This window comes from Drosophila teissieri, chromosome 3L (assembly GCF_016746235.2).
Source record: "Drosophila teissieri strain GT53w chromosome 3L, Prin_Dtei_1.1, whole genome shotgun sequence".
NCBI lineage: Eukaryota > Metazoa > Arthropoda > Insecta > Diptera > Drosophilidae > Drosophila > Drosophila teissieri.
The window spans coordinates 22,187,615-22,203,689 of NC_053031.1; the positions used below are offsets into that span (position 1 = coordinate 22,187,615).

Below are 16,075 nucleotides of genomic sequence, written 5' to 3' on the forward strand. Positions count from 1 at the left end.
GATTGTGACTGGGGGTCGGGGTTAGATGTTTTCAGTTTGTTATCGATAAATATTCACTCAGCCGGTGATTGCTGTGAAAAGTCCCACTTCCCCGGACAAGGTCCCTGTTTTAGGCGGGAACTCCCTCTGTTTCCTCGGGCAACCCCACAACCCTACAACCCTGCGGCACCACATCCATTTGAGTCCGTCTTTTTCACCTAACCCAAAGAGTTCCAGCTTCCAGCTTTAGACGCGGCATGTGTCAGCATTTGACACATTTCATTTACATTTTTTCCTGTTTTCCCCTGCCCAGGCCTGCTACCCATTGTCCATTCAAATGTGAAAAACATATCGGGTTTGCATTCAATTTTCCCCAGCTTTATTTTTTATTTTTTGGGTCCATTTCCCAGCCACGTGCGATGAAGCTGCAGGAGAACTTTAGAAGGGTGGTGTGCTAAGTAAACACAGCAGGAATCTGTTGGTAAGGGGTTAAGGCGAGATAATTAGTTACTTTGTGTCCTTGCGGTTGGTCAGCCACCCCGTCCCTGCTCGGGCGCCAGTGGCTGTGAGGCGGATTGCAGATGTAGATGGCGCGTGCCTCAGTATAACGGAGGCCCAGAATGGAGTACCGGGAGAAGGATGAGGAGATCCTGCAAGTAGGGAGTTTGGTTTGTCTGTCTCGGTCGTCGTATTTGTATTGGTTGAGTGTATTTGCTTATGCTCTCTACGTAGGGTAAATTGAATTTGCAATTGAGGTTCCTTTTTATTAGAGCAGGGGTTAAGAGCACGGCGGTTTGTCGATTTGATGGGCCTTTACAACATGTTCGTATCGGTATGTTTATGAATCGAATTTATAAATATTTATGAACTGACTTCACATTGGATTTTCTAAAAGTGAAGTCAAATGAAGACTTAGGTCTTCAGAAATTTCAAAGGGACACCTGTAAAGTCATCCATGACGTCTGTCGTTCATACATGAAAAGAAAATAACTTATTGAAGATATATAAAATATGTGCCAACAAAATAAAGCTATAATGCAAATAATTATTTTCTGAAATAAAATAAAGATATTAACCCTTAACGGTAACTGCTATTCATTTAAACAAACAAGCGTGAGTGTTTAATATTTTGAATTTGTTATAATTTTGAATTTGTTAATGTAATTCCGATTCTCTTCGCTACATTAGAATAAAAACAAGAGAGAACGCTATAGTCGAGGTCCCCGACTATCTGATACCCGTTACTCAGCTAGTGTAAGTGCGAAGGAGAGTCTTCAACACTGACAGTTTTTGGCGGTTTGTGGGCGTTAGAGTGGGCGTGGCAAAAAGTTTTTTGGCAAATCGATTGAAATTTACAAGTCTAATACAAAAATGAAAAAATATTAAAACATTTTTCAAAAGTGTGGGCGTGGCAGCTTTATGCGGTTTGTGGGCGTTAGAGTGGGCGTGGCAAAAAGTTTTTTTGACAAATCGATAGAAATTTACAAGACTAATACAAAAATTAAAAATATTAAAACATTTTTCAAAAGTGTGGGCGTGGCAGTTTTATGCGGTTTGTGGGCGTTAGAGTGGGCGTGGCAACATGAATCAACAAATTTGCGCTGCGTCTATGTCTCTGGATTCTGTATGTTTAACCTCAACTTTCTAGTTTTTGTGGTTCCTGAGATCTCGACGTTCATACGGACAGACGGACAGACGGACGGACAGACGGACGGACAGACGGACGGACGGACGGACAGACGGACGAACAGACGGACATGGCCAGATCGACTCGGCTGATCCTGATCAAGAATATATATACTTTATATGGTCGGAAACGCTTCCTTCTGCCTGTTACATACTTTTCAACGAATCTAGTATACCCTTTTACTCTACGAGTAACGGGTATAATTAATGTTATGTTATTTGAGTCCTTATCTGTTGCATTTACTGAGCCGTTGTGTCAAGCCATTCCACTATGGGAAATTTGACCACTTTTTCTGGCCTAAATTAATAACTCCAGAACGGGGAAAGATATTTAGTTTGTGTTTTTTGCATGGAGTTACACTAGTCCATATCTTTAATGGTACCAAAAATTGTGGGCGTGGCACCGCCCCTTCTATGTTTTGTAATTTATAACTCCAGAACGAAGAAAGATTTTAAGTTTTTTTTTTTGCATTAATTTGCGCTAGACCATATCTATACGTACCCCAAAAACTGTGGGCGTGGCACCGTCCCTTATATTTATATTATTTATTTTCGTAAAGGCTTTCTCTAATTTTGTATGTTTTTTCTAATCTTAGCAAAAAGTAATGATTTCGTGATAGTGTTTGCATACTAAATCATTTTACAGAAGTTAACAACAAAAGTACTAATAAAAATAACAAAACAATTCAGCAACCACCTTGTTTAACTCCCGTTTAGCATGAGATTACTCTGAATTTGGAAAAGTAGGGTTAAGTCTAAAATCTATAATTTCTCCAAGAATCGGTAAAAGTGGCTTTTTAAATTACAATAATCTGAACAAGAATTGAATAAGCTACAACATGAGGTACATTTCATTGATGCAATTTGCTGCAATCACTTTAAATCTCTATTCAAAGTTAGGTCATTATCAAAAAAAATGCTTTTGTAGGGCAACTTACATTTTTATTAAATTACGGGTACAGCATTAGTTTTTTTATATTTTTATTATTTATATATTTATATATTTTTATTATTTTTTAATAGAAAGCCCACTGATTAAAATACTTTTTACAGAATGGAAATTAACGCTTTGGTTCCAAAGATATTAGAACTTTTGTAACGAAAGAAAAACTTAACGTAGCAGATTGTGGTTTTTTGTACGCGCAACAGCTGTTTTTAACAGCTGATTTCTTTGTTGGGGCGCCATCTATTAAAATTTCTAGTATGCAGCACTAAAGATTGGTCCATTATGAATGCGTACACTAAATATTTTTTTAATATTCCGGCTTTCAGAAAATGGGTTTTGGCCAGAAAAAGGGGTCAAATTTCCCATAGTGCATTCCATTAACCGGTAGCATAAAAGAAATATTCTATATGCTTTAGAACAACAGTTGCCACAGCAAAAACTGTAACTGTTATTATTCCACATTTGGTTTTGACTACGCTCAAAACCAGTTGCGAAATAAAAAGTTTTTAGTTTGCTTTCATAGCCTTTCAACTTTCTGGTTCAGCTTTTTTGGCCATGTGTCTACAATTTTGTGGCAAATTAAATAAGCAAGCGAAGCGTTTATACACTCATACAAAAACCCTTAAATATACCACCAATTACGTACATGTGTGTGTTAAAACACCTCGCTGGGAGTCTGAGCGCAGCGAAGTATGCAACAATATATATGGAACCGCGCTGTTCGTGCCGCATTTAAATCTTAATAAGCGTGTGTTCAGCTGCTCAGCTTTAATGTGGTGTGCGTGTGTCAGAAAAACCTTTTTTCGAGAACGACTGCCGAAAGTGAGTTTGGCAGTGAGCACATCATGTGAAAATATTTGGGGCTGGATTAACCGGTTACGGTCTTAGTACTCAATCAAGAAAATTATAAGATAAGCGGTTCTTTTTTTCGTACGAACCAACATTCTGAATAGGCTTACAAGTATGATAAATACTTGTGCCAATAAAGAACAATATTTATTTCATTGTTTATCTCATTATCTTAAACCGAATTAAATAACTCTGCGAAGGATATTATAATTTTAGTTGTGCACACCTCACAACATTTTCTTTTCAGGATAGAAACGAGATAGATTTTGACGGAAAGTAAATAGTTTATAGAGTCGGTCCTAAATGTTTTCTCTTTTTGCTATTTGAATGGCAAGGACATGTGTAAAAAGTTTTGGGAAAACCATCAAGGGTATTGGCTCGTTCTATTGTTATCCTATTTCCACGCAGCTTCCGGCTTTGCCTTTTGAGTCGCACAGAGACAAAAGTTTTGTGTCCAATTTAGTTAATTAGCAGGCTCACATGTAGAGTCTGGTACCGTTTTTCTTTATTTCCCATCACGAAATGTTTATCACATTATCAACGTGGCCCCGTCTTTGCTGGCTATTAAAGTTTTCTTCAGAAACTTTTTTCACGCATTGTACAACACTTTTACTTCAGTCTTATCCCGACCATTTCGGTAATATCGAAGAGCCGTCTAGGAATATGCCTTCTGGACTTCTTCGGCCTTATCGAAAGAGGAAGTAAGGTTCGACTCACTCACACAAGCCATAAGGAGGCTGTCTCGCCCGGCAGGACCGGGTCAGTGCTGGACATAGTTTTGGAGATAGGCGGATTAAGCGGATTAGTTTTTCAGCCCAGGAATCGGGCGGGACATCAGTTCAGGTGGGCAGAGGCCATTAGCTGTCGTCGCCGGCTTTTTGCAGCTGCAGAGGATGGAGAACTCAAGCTAGTTATAAATTGTTGGCTATTAGTTAAATGAACTTGCCGCTTTCTGGCTCGAGCACAGCTTGGCCATTTGAGTTAGCCACAACTAAGCCGCTGGAGCCAACTTAAATAGATTTACATTTAAACGTTCCTAAGAATTTAAGCTGATGAATGGTGAATGATTCACAGAAAGGCAGAGGTAAATTAAAATATTATGTTCAAAAAACATCTATGACTGACTTGTTTGATAGTTTAGTTAAGAACATTAACTGGAAACTCTATAGTAATTAAATATACCTTTGTAAAGGTATAATTAAATCACCTTTGTAAAAAAATACGAATGGTTTACCTTTATATTGGGCACACTTGATACATAGATTCGAGAAAAAATGCAGGACCAAATTGATAAGGGACTCACCCAGCAAGGATTTGCATAAACCAAATCGAAATTGAGTGGATTGTGCAGCTTATACATACAAAAGTGGGCGGAGTGGTCGGACCACTGAATCGGTGGCAATCGGCTGTATTGACAATTTCAGCCGCATTTCATGACAATTAGAGTTTATTCAAAATTCAGACGACCTAATTTCATATGTCAAACTGTTCGACAGCTATCCCAACACCACCCACTCGCAACCCACTAACCGCCGACCACAGGCAGTTAACTTTTTGGCACAGATAGGAATATTTTGTGGAGCATGTCAAAGTTTTTTGCCTCTTGATTTCCTTCACTTCGGCTCGTTTATGTGCGAAATTGAATTTTCTTTTTTATCAGGTGGAGCCAGGTGGAGCCAGGTGGAGCCAGGTGCGGCCGGACTTAACCCACACATGCACGCAGTCAAATGAGATTAATAATAATTTAATTAAAACTCGTGGGCTTAATGCATTTCGCTTGTAACGGACTTCAATGCAGGCTCCCGCGCAATGCTTTCCTTTTCTAGGGTTTTTGTGCCTGAAATGAAATTTAATTAAATTTTGCACTTATCGTTTTTGCACAACCCACACGGACAAAGGCTTCAAACGCAAGATGGGCTGCCATTCGAATGCACTGCCTGAGTCCATGCAGTTTTCCCCAATTTGTATAAACGTTACTCGTAGAGTTAAAAGGTATACTAGATTCGTTGAAAAATATGTGACAGGCATAGAAAACGTTTCCAACCATATAACGTATATATATTCTTGATCAGGATCAATAGCAGAATCGATCTGCCACGCCCACCCTTTTGAAAAATGTGTTGATATTTTTTCATTTTTTTATTAGTCTTGTAAATTCCTCTTTATTTTCCAATACACTTTTTGCCACGCCCACCATAACGTCCACAAACCGCCAAAAACTGCTAGTGTGGAAATTTCTCCCTTGCCGTTCCACTAGATGAGTAACGGGTATCAGATGGTCGGGGAACTCGCCTATAGCGCTCTTTCTTGTTTTTTCGCTAGAGTTCAGGCCCACTTTTTCTGTCAGTTATTTTCGATATATGTATGTATGTATTTTTCTTTAGTGTTCTCTTATTTGAATCAATTAATTGACTTTTCCGATTGGCTTGTTGTTTAGGTTAGTCAGGTGCTGCAGTCATAATAATTTTGAAATAAAAATCCCTCTGGATTTTAAAATAAAGTAAATAGACTAAATACATTCATATAATTTCATGAAATAATAGTTAGTTCATAGTTATCCCAATAATTCTGCTCTATAATCATATAATCATTTCAAAACCACCTCTTCCTCTTGCTTTGTATTATTCAGATTTTGTATGCCCTACCATTGAGGCAAATTGAACAAGTTGACTTTTATGTAAAAATATTATTTTATATTATTAGAAAGATTTAGGTAGGTCTCCTGCACAAAACACTTCCACCAGGTACATACTTTTCCACGAATATAGAATACCCCTTTACTCTACACTCAGGGAAAAATTAACGCTTTTCGATATCAAATCAAGAACGAACCGCACTCTACGGAAAACTCGATTTTTTTGATTCAAGAACAAAAAGTTAAATTCAAGAACGAATAATTGGACACCAAAATTATGAATTTGAGAACGAAGTCAGGATCGAATTACTAACATTTGATGGGATTAAGTTTATACTTTATTATAAAGTACTAATTTAAGATCGATTAGTATGGGAAGTACTTAAATTAAATAATAATAATTTTAGACCTGAACTGGAAAAATATTAATATGTCACGATTCAAGTTGTACAAATTGACAACTGAAGTATGAAAAACGTGTACTTTAAGTAAGAAAAGTTCCATATTTTATGAATGAGATATTCTTATTTTCAGAGCAAACACTTTTAATTTAAGAACGAATCGCATACATTTCAGCTTAAATTGGTTATTTTTGTTTATATTCTCTTAAAATTGGTTTTATAAAATGATCGAGGAATATACATAAATGAGAAATGATAAACCTTTGTTTTCCATGAGTATCAATAATTTCGCTTTTAAAATGTGAGATTCGAGCACAAAAAGTACTTATTCTAAGAACGGTTGTCATACAAATTTTAAGTAAGACTGAGAACATTTTTAAGAACGTTCGAACCCAGATTATGCGTTCTTTCGTTTTCTGAGTGTACGACTAAGGAGTGTTACGACTGGTTGTTAAGGTGTTTGTCGCTTTTAAAACTAAGAAAAATAATTAATATCATTTTATATATAATTTATAATTAATAGTCTTCTTTTGTGGCTTTGAAGCATTGATTTTAAACTCTTTAAAATAAAAGTTAAATCAAAAAAAACGATTCTAAACAAATAGTTTTGTATCCTCGGCAAGTTAAATTATTATTTTACTTTCATGGAAAAGGCGATTCTAGCAGCATTTGTGGTCCTAGCACTGAAGGTCATTAGGGACGTTGAAAAGAAACTGCGATACAAATGCAGATGAGAAATACAAACGCCCGCTGAGGTGGGGTCTAATTGGAATCGGGCTGTTATTGCGGTTCGCCCATTTATAATGAACTGAAAATATTTGTGTAATCCTTTGTCGCCGATTTGGCATAAAATTAATTACATAATTTAATTTAAAAAACAATTCATTACACTTGCATTCGTATACTGTTGTTGGCCATAATCCCTTGCATTAATTGGAGTCAGAATGCGTTGGTAAAAGAGGGGGTTTTAAATTTAGCCCATATTCCAGACACTTTTCCCATTGAAACGAGTAATCGAACAGGAAACTGCAGTGATCGGAAAGTCGAATCAGAATTTCTGCTTCTGTTAAGCTTAACAGTGGGATTTCTCACGAGTGAGTCAACTCAATTCTTTGGTCCACTCAACTCACTCAGTTGTAGGTGCGAGCGGGATGACCATAGTGGCGGTTGCGCTTTGAGTGGCACCCATGCTACGGTGTGACCACGCGTGCGCAGAACAAAAATACCGCGAAAGCGCAAAAGTACCAGAATTTCCCTCGTATCGCGCGCTCTCTCTCTCTCTCTCGTTGAGCGCAAGCACCCACCCCCATGCGCCGCCTGTCCCGTTGTTCATCGGTGTATCTGCTTCGCCCCTGCTTTGGCCACTCATTCGGCGAAAATTAATGGTGGTGTTCGGTTCTACGTCGCGCAAGGCAGTCTCTAGAGTCTCGCAGAGCTAAGAATACATCTTAGAAAATCGGCAAAAAATATCCAAGTTCAGCCAAGTTTGCGGTGTGTAGGCAAGTCATCAAAAAGTAACGACCGAAATAACGGCAGTTGTCGCATAGCAAATGCCAATTGCAAATTGCGAGTAAAAATCGCAAATTAAAGTGTGCGCAGGCGAATAAAGAAACAAAGAAACACAATTAACAAACGTGAAGTAACAATCCGGCAAAGCGAATAAACCCGATATCGATTCCGATCTGCAGCAGAAAAACGTGAGCTCCTTTCCTCTGCTGCTTTTTCCCAAGCGGTGTATTGTGTTCTGTGTTATGTGCGTTTGATTAACAACAAATTAAGCATAATTAAAGCGTTCTCTCGACGTAAAGCGTATTTTTTCTGTAGCTTACTATACTCCAACCGGCAAAAAAAAGCCGTCGCGTGTTGCTGTCTGTGTGTTTGCCTGCGTTGCGTGTGTGTGTGTATTGCATACAGCTTTTTAAACTTTGTGCAAAACCGAAAAGCAAAGGAAGAGGAACAAACGAAACGAACAAAATACATAAGTCCAGCATCCACTCAAATTGATTTTTGTTCTCCGTCGTTATTTTTCCTATTTGTCTTCTCGCGGTCTCCGCTCTTTGTTGTCATTGCCGATTCCCTTTGTGCCTGCATTCGCCGTGATACCCTGTAAAATCCGGAAATGGCCAGGACTGTGATGAACCCTGTTTGTTTTGGTGCCGAACCACCCCTATTTACACCGCCTTAAGGGAGGCGCAGACTTTTTGCTCCTATTTCCGTAACGAGTTCTGCATTTCTGCTGCCCAAGAAATCAGAAATCTAGAAACCAGTCCTAATACGCTCTCTATACCCTGGCAAAGAAAAAGAATAAACGCGCGTCTCTCTCTTTCCATTCCTTTGTCTCTCCCGCTCTGAGCGCAAGTCGCTCCTCTCGCTCAATCGTTCAATTGCCAGACAAACTGGCTCTAGGTGCACTAGTGTGCGTGTGTGTGAGAGTGGCGTCGGGTAGTGTTGCAAAGGGCCGCCCAGTTGGACTTAAAAATTCTAATTGGCGTGGGCAGCGACTCGGGCAAAACGCGCGTTTTCTTTAATTTCTTCGTTGTTTCTCTTGCCGCTAAGGACTTACGTACTTGTCTCAGCAAACTTTAGACTTTTATTTTAGCTGCAAATACTGCTGCGTTTAATTATCCTTTGTACCCCAAAATTTTTAAAAAGGTATTATTTTAATCGGAAGTATTGGGACATTTCCCACCTGTATGTGAATATTTAGATAATTATTTCTGAAACGCGCCTTTAAATAAGGCGATAATACTGTTTATATTTATTTTTTAAACTTAGTTTAAAAGCTATTATAATGGAACTTTTCCATCCGTTTTTTATTGTGTATTCAGATTGCGTTAGAAGACCTATCAAGTCTGACAACTACATACATATGTATGTACATATATCCATTTTAGTTTCGTTGTTTTATAGAAAAATTGTATTTTTGTTTTCTTCGAGGTGTTTAGTTTAAAATCGCCTGAGAATCAAAATCGAAATTTAGATTGAATAAATTGTTAAAAAATAGTCTATTATATATCATTTTTCTAGGCGATTATTTTGTTCATTTATATTTTTGTTTCTTACACGAAAGTTTTTGGACAACCGTCACTATGTTATTTAGTGGTTAATCAAATATTTGTCATTGAATATATAATTTCATTAAATATAGTCTAAAATGTCACACATTCTAAGTCATCAAGTTGGATGAAGAGCATTTGAGGGGAACAATTTAAAAATAGTTTTAAAGCTTTAATCGATAGAGTTTCAAAAGCTTATTCTCGAAATTGTTGAAGATGTCTTCCGGGAGTTACTATTAACGTCATTTTCTCGAAACCATTTTTTTCTGAAACAACTGAACCGATTCTAATCTAAAGTTTTTTTTTTTGCCGAAAATCCCAAATTTTTTTTTTGAGCCTGTTACTTGTTTAATATTCGAAAAAGTTTAGTTTATAGACGACAATAAACACTCCCGAGTAAGAAAATGTTTTGTTTGGTTTTTTCATATTAAAGTTGTGGCTAGCATCTTACACATCTTACACAATCTACGATGTCCGCTGCGATATGACTTCCAAAATCTTTTAACATTTTCTTAAATTACAATTTTTACTTATGTAAAAAGGTGGCAGGCATCCAAATAAATATTATTTGGATTTAAAAAGAACTGTCTTCAGTTCCCTACAAAGCGACTGCCAGAAGACCTTTTTTTCAGACTCAAAATGTAGTTCCCCCTTAAGCTAAATGAGTATATTCTTCGTGGAAAAGTCAGATGACGCTTGGCCAAACAAAGTAAGTTGGAATCTACAGGGCTAAGAATCAATTTTGGCGGCCAGACCTTTTCCCTCACTTCCACTTTCCATGATGTCTAATCACTTCCGCATCGCGAAAAGTTTGACTTTCAAAAAGATGTTGCCAGAGCTCCTTTATGGTACATACATATGTATATACAATGTGACAGAAATATAGGTCTTATCAAACCCTGCCAAGGAAACAAATTCATCCCGACGAAACTTTTCGCAGCTTTGCCGCATTTGTTACCGCCTAAAGCTGGAAAACTCAAATGTGATTACTTCTGAAGGCGAAACCTTTCATCGCGTCGCTGGACTCGAAAACGATTTTGAATAGTTAAACCATACAAGAAATAAAAATAAACCTCATCTCAATACCAAGAGGTCTTTTCAGAAATATGTCAGTTTATTTTAATGTTTTTCTATAGCAGGGACTACTTCAATTATGAAACACGAAACGTTACATACAGTGTTGATTACTTATCACTTAAACAAATGTCTAATTGAAGTAAATTAAAGGGACAATTTTAGTGGACAAGAAAAACATTTATTTCAAAATTTTTTGAACCGAATTTGTAAAATTCTAATATTTGCTTCCAAACTATTTTAATATTTTTTTTATTTACGACTGATAAAGTGCTAAGTTATTCTTACGTTTTTTTAGTGCGGCGCTCTATATAACATTCCTCAATATAACCCCCTGATTTCCCTTGTTTTGTTGGGTAATATCATTTACTATATTTACGAATATGGGGGAGAAACTTGGACGAACTCGGCCCACTGCAATTATTCCATCGGTTAATCATAGCCACCAATTAGCGCTGAAATTATTTTTTATTGCATTACATGGAGTAACTAAAGTTAACTAAAGTTAAGATTGTGAAAATATCGCAAATTTCGCAATAATTTCGATTTTACGTGAATTTAAGAATGAAGTTAAATGAAAGAAATGAATAACTTATACTATAACATTTTGTGTAAAAATGTAAAACTTAATACTTGAACTATATATATTATTAATAAATAATTAACTTAAAGTTAGCTGGTTAAAAAACGTACCATTTTTTACAATCTGAAGATATTATTGTAGGTACACAGGTATCCAAACATCTTGTTAGGCTCAGTCCCAGCCAGTTTCCTGTATCGCTTTTCTTTCATGCTTTTGTTGCATTTTCTTTTGGGCATGTGTTTCCACCTCCCCTGCTAACTTTTCGCACTCGGCCTGTTTTGTGCAAACGCTTTGTCGCTGTCGTGTCCGTCGTTTTCCTCTTTTCCATCTTCTTCGTCGTCAACGTCATCAGCGTTTTGCCTTTGTAGTGTGCATTTTCTTTGCCGTTTTCCTTTTACTTTCCCCCGTCGCTTTGTGCTCTTTCGTTCGTTCTGCTGCGTTGGATTTCAACCTGTCAAGCGGCCGAAAGGGGTCGGTGGGTGGTACGGTGGTGTGTGTATCTGTGCTTGCGTTGGGTTAACTGCAGACTGAGGCCTGTACTTTGTTGCATTTTCTAACTGGTTGGGCTAGGACCCATCGCCGCTGCACAGTGTATTCTGCATTCTGTAGGCCGTTGACTGCATCGAGTGGCGTCGCCGTCCTGCCGCCTCTTCGCCCCTGTCGCTCCACCACCCCTCTAGCGCCGCTTATCGTTGACCCTGCGCGCCACTTATTGCGTTCCTCTTCGCCTGCATCTTCTGATTTCTGCTGCTTCTGGTGGCAGGGCAGTGCATTTCTTTTGCTTCGAAGCCCCACCAGAGCCGAGCACTCAACCCTTTTAGTGGTAGCTACAGTTGGGGTACAGTGGGTACTCTGTGATTGAATTTACCTTGTACCGTAAATAGGATACTACACTAAGATGGCTTAAATAATTAATTAATTAATAACTAAGAAAATTCTCTTGTGGCTTAATGAAATCGTGTTGAGTCCTTATCTCTGCACCATTGAGCATTATAAGTATTGGGTTACGGTCTGATCTGTAGTATTTTCCAGGCTTTATCAGCATTACTCACTACTTTGCCCACGACGAAAAATGTTAAAAAGTTTTCTCAATAACTTCAGTCCAATGCATATCTTTATTTTGTCCAAATGAGTGGTCATATCGAGTTGCCCTGTTGTCAGAAGTGGCCATAGGCATAGGCTCTCTCTGTAAGGCTTTTGGCTGGTGTTCTACCTTGCCACTTAACCGCTTTTCCGTCTTTTGGCTTTTGTCTTTTCGCACTCTCCACCAGATGGATGAGGTGTGGTGGATCAGGCGGGGGACTCGGTGCAAGAGCAACCACCTAACCTGCCACCATTGGCATATGCACAAATGTCATTTAACCCACCCGAGCCACTCCTATCCGCTCTCTTGGCTGGTGAAATATGCAAGGCAAATGTAATCATTATTGATTTTGTGGTCTCTCTGGAACGGAGAACTCGGAGCTGAATCGGTCCGTAAAGGAGGGGGCTGACTGGGCATTCGCACACATTAGTATGTTAGATTATCCGACCCGTTCGCTGCTGAGGCTGCTTAAATATGCAAGCCGTTGACGATCCTTCGGGGGAGGAGCAGAGGGCAGTCGAATGGATGGGGGGCCTAAGAACCAAGGACGCAATTACCACTTAATTTAACAGGTTAATGTCCAAAGTCGTAAAGGAGACCATTTATTTATGGCCACATTCCGACTTCCCTCGCACTCAGTCAGGCGCCTCTTTATATTAAAATATATATGAGACCGCCCCCACTCGAATGTGTGCGTGTCGTGAACATAAAAATCTGTAAAGCAGACGCTTGCCTTGAGAGACCTTGAAGGGCTTGATAATGACTGCTGCCACTCTAACCAACCAGCCCAGCCCATCCCTTCCACTCCTTCCATTCACCCCCTTTGTTGCCAGCATAAGCTTTATGTTTGGTTAGCTCCTTCGGGGGTTGGAGGAACAGAAACACTCGCTTCGTTTTCGGGCCAGCTGTCAGATTGTCAAAGGAGTGAAGGACTCGAGCGACTTGGGCGCACTCTCCACCAGATGGATGAGGTGTGGTGGATCAGGCGGGGGACTCGGTGCAAGAGCAACCACCTAACCTGCCAACCAATTGGCATATGCCACCAAATGTCATTTAACCCACCCGAGCCCACTCCTATCCGCTCTCTTGGCTGGTGAAATATGCAAGGCAAATGTAATCATTATTGATTTTGTGGTCTCTCTGGAACGGAGAACTCGGAGCTGAATCGGTCCGTAAAGGAGGGGGCTGACTGGGCATTCGCACACATTAGTATGTTAGATTATCCGACCCGTTCGCTGCTGAGGCTGCTTAAATATGCAAGCCGTTGACGATCCTTCGGGGTGGAGGAGCAGAGGGCAGTCGAATGGATGGGGGCGCCTAAGAACACCAAGGACCCGTCTACACATTAGAAATTAACAGGTTAATGTCCAAAGTCGTAAAGGAGACCATTTATTTATGGCCACATTCCGACTTCCCTCGCACTCAGTCAGGCGCTCCTAATTTTCATAAAATATATGAGACCGCCCCCACTCGAATGTGTGCGTGTCGTGAACATAAAAATCTGTAAAGCAGACGCTTGCCTTGAGAGACCTTGAAGGGCTTGATAATGACTGCTGCACTCTAACCAACCAGCCCAGCCCATCCCTTCCACTCCTTCCATTCACCCCTTTGTTGCCAGCATAAGCTTTATGTTTGGTTAGCTCCTTCGGGGGTTGGAGGAACAGAAACACTCGCTTCGTTTTCGGGCCAGCTGTCAGATTTGTCAAAGGAGTGAAGGACTCGAGCGACTTGGGGCAGCTTGTGTGGCAGGAAGTTGCTTTGGCGGCGCAGCAACGGGAGGAGAATATAATAATTGCATGCGAAGGGTAAAGCTGGAAATGCAAGTATCCTGCGCTTGTTTCTTGGTTTGGCAGACTGGAAAATACATGGCGTAACCAATATTCACTGAAGGTATACACAATAAGAATGGAAATGAACCCTCTGCTAAAATAGATAAATAACGACAAAGAAATCTTTGAGAAGCAATTAAGTAATCAGTTACAATAAACATATAAATTATAAATCTAATTAAACCTTTTATTCGGCAAATTTTTCGCATCCTATAACTTACATTAATTATTTTGTTTTTAATACAAGTTAATCGTTATTCTTATCAAATGTCTAATTTTAGAAGAACCTAATACATTTGAAACCTGGAAAAAAATATATTTAAAGTTAATGGCTTAAACCTTCAAATTTCGGAATTATAATAAGAAAATATTAATAACAAAAACTACAAAAAATGTATGTTATTTTCCAGTGATAACACATTTTATAGACTTTAGTTATTTTTAAAAGCATTTGGAATAAAAAGTTTCTCCCGTACCGATGCTCGAATAAACTTGTTGTCCAGGAAGTACTTATCAAATCAAAATGATATCTGGCTAAACTGAAAAATATTAGCAATCTCAACCAGTTCGATTTGCATCTCAAAATGTGTGTCTGCAGTGCGGATAACCAGTTGGGTGGGCACATTATTCCGAAAGTAGTCGATGTTTCATCAATGCTGCTGACAGTTGAAAATGTATCGACCAGTTGGCTAAATTGCATCTTGTTGCAGCCCGTCCAATATAGCCAGGCAATTTTTTTTTTTACAAATCAAAAACGCATTCCTCCTCCCGTTTCCCCCTGTTGCCAAGTGGCATCTCGTGATGCATGTGTCTGGCCAGACATTCATCCATCTACTCAATCATGGGTTTTGACCATTTCTAGGAACTTTTTGAGCCGCCGCAGCAGCTGTCTTTCCATGTTGTTGTTGCTAATTACCACACAGCCAAATAGCGAATCGCAAAAAGGCAAACCAGAGAAACTGCAATAAACATTGATTTTCCAAAGATGTCGAGGCGGCTTTAACCACTTGACCATATTGTTGTAGTCGCTGAGCCTTATTTGGCTAGGGCAAAAAGATCTTTCATTCCCAAGAAACTGCAGCAAAAAGTTGCCCAATTTGTTGAAGTGGCGTTGTCGAGGATAGTTTTTACCTTGCCAGCTCCGAACCATTAGCGCATGTAAGCAGCCTTGCTTCCCCGATGCCAAATGTCAACATATCAATTCCGCTCGCACCTAATATATGTATCTCTGAGTATCTCTATGTATCAATGTGGCTACAAATCTTATGGCACGGCGGCAGTGTGAACAATTCTAAACGGGTCGACATCGACAGAGACTCCGACCTGTTTATGCAAATCAAGCGAGAGGCCGAGAATATCTTGTTCGCAAATTCTATTCAAAGTTGATCAAAATATACAAGGCGAGAAAAAGTAAATACTTTTTATTGAGTTAAACTGCCTGCAATGTGTGGGCTAGCCTATAAGGCTTTCAGCGAGCAAAAAACACCGAAGGGGCCGCGGAAAGTCGGGAGAGCATTTCAATTGGTTGGCGTACGAGATTATTAAGGCAATTGATGATTAATATTTGTAGCTCGTAGTAATGCAAGCGTATCAGAGATTGCGGGTGATTGGCTTGGAACGGAATTTAGTTTTACAGAGTCTTTAGCTTATAGCGTCTTACTTCCGACTTTAATAGGAAAATCGTTTAGTGATTTCTAGTTAGAAATTTTAAAATATTTTATGAAACCCTTCATTTCCGCCATACCAATAATAACTTTTTCCCGCGCGCTTTGAGATTAGTATTTTGACGGCAGTACTATCTTACTTTCTTATTTAGGCAATGTTGTTTTTCGCTGATTTCGTGTAAACATTTTGTCCGGCAATTAATTATTTTAAACGTGACGCATGCGAGAGAAGCTATTTTTTACTCTCGCCTCGTGTGGAAATGCTCTCCAGCTCGCCGTTTGATAAACA

At 39.1% G+C, this 16,075-nt stretch overlaps 1 protein-coding gene and 1 long non-coding RNA gene across 21 annotated transcripts in view; one reads left to right on the forward strand and one right to left on the reverse strand.

Annotated features, from left to right (window-relative positions):
• LOC122617976 (poly(rC)-binding protein 3) overlaps positions 1-16,075 on the forward strand; it is a 97,511-nt gene that overhangs the window by 28,898 nt on the left and 52,538 nt on the right. For 9 of the 19 annotated variants that reach the window (XM_043794054.1, XM_043794058.1, XM_043794061.1 and 6 more), the window contains exon 1: positions 7,848-8,193. The exons of 1 other annotated variant lie outside the window; for it this stretch is intronic. The gene's annotated coding sequence lies outside the window, so the exon portion shown is untranslated. Of the gene's footprint in view, positions 1-7,846; positions 8,194-16,075 lie in introns of those variants that run through there. 9 more of the 19 variants (XM_043794057.1, XM_043794059.1, XM_043794074.1 and 6 more) reach the window with 3 other exon arrangements.
• Positions 5,128-5,468, reverse strand: LOC122617978. Of its 2 annotated transcripts, none has more exons than XR_006325986.1 (2): positions 5,349-5,468; positions 5,128-5,297 (listed from the first exon to the last, which is right to left on the reverse strand). It is a non-coding gene; the product is annotated as an uncharacterized LOC122617978 (long non-coding RNA). The 2 variants fall into 2 exon arrangements; XR_006325987.1 differs by having other exon boundaries at positions 5,355-5,451.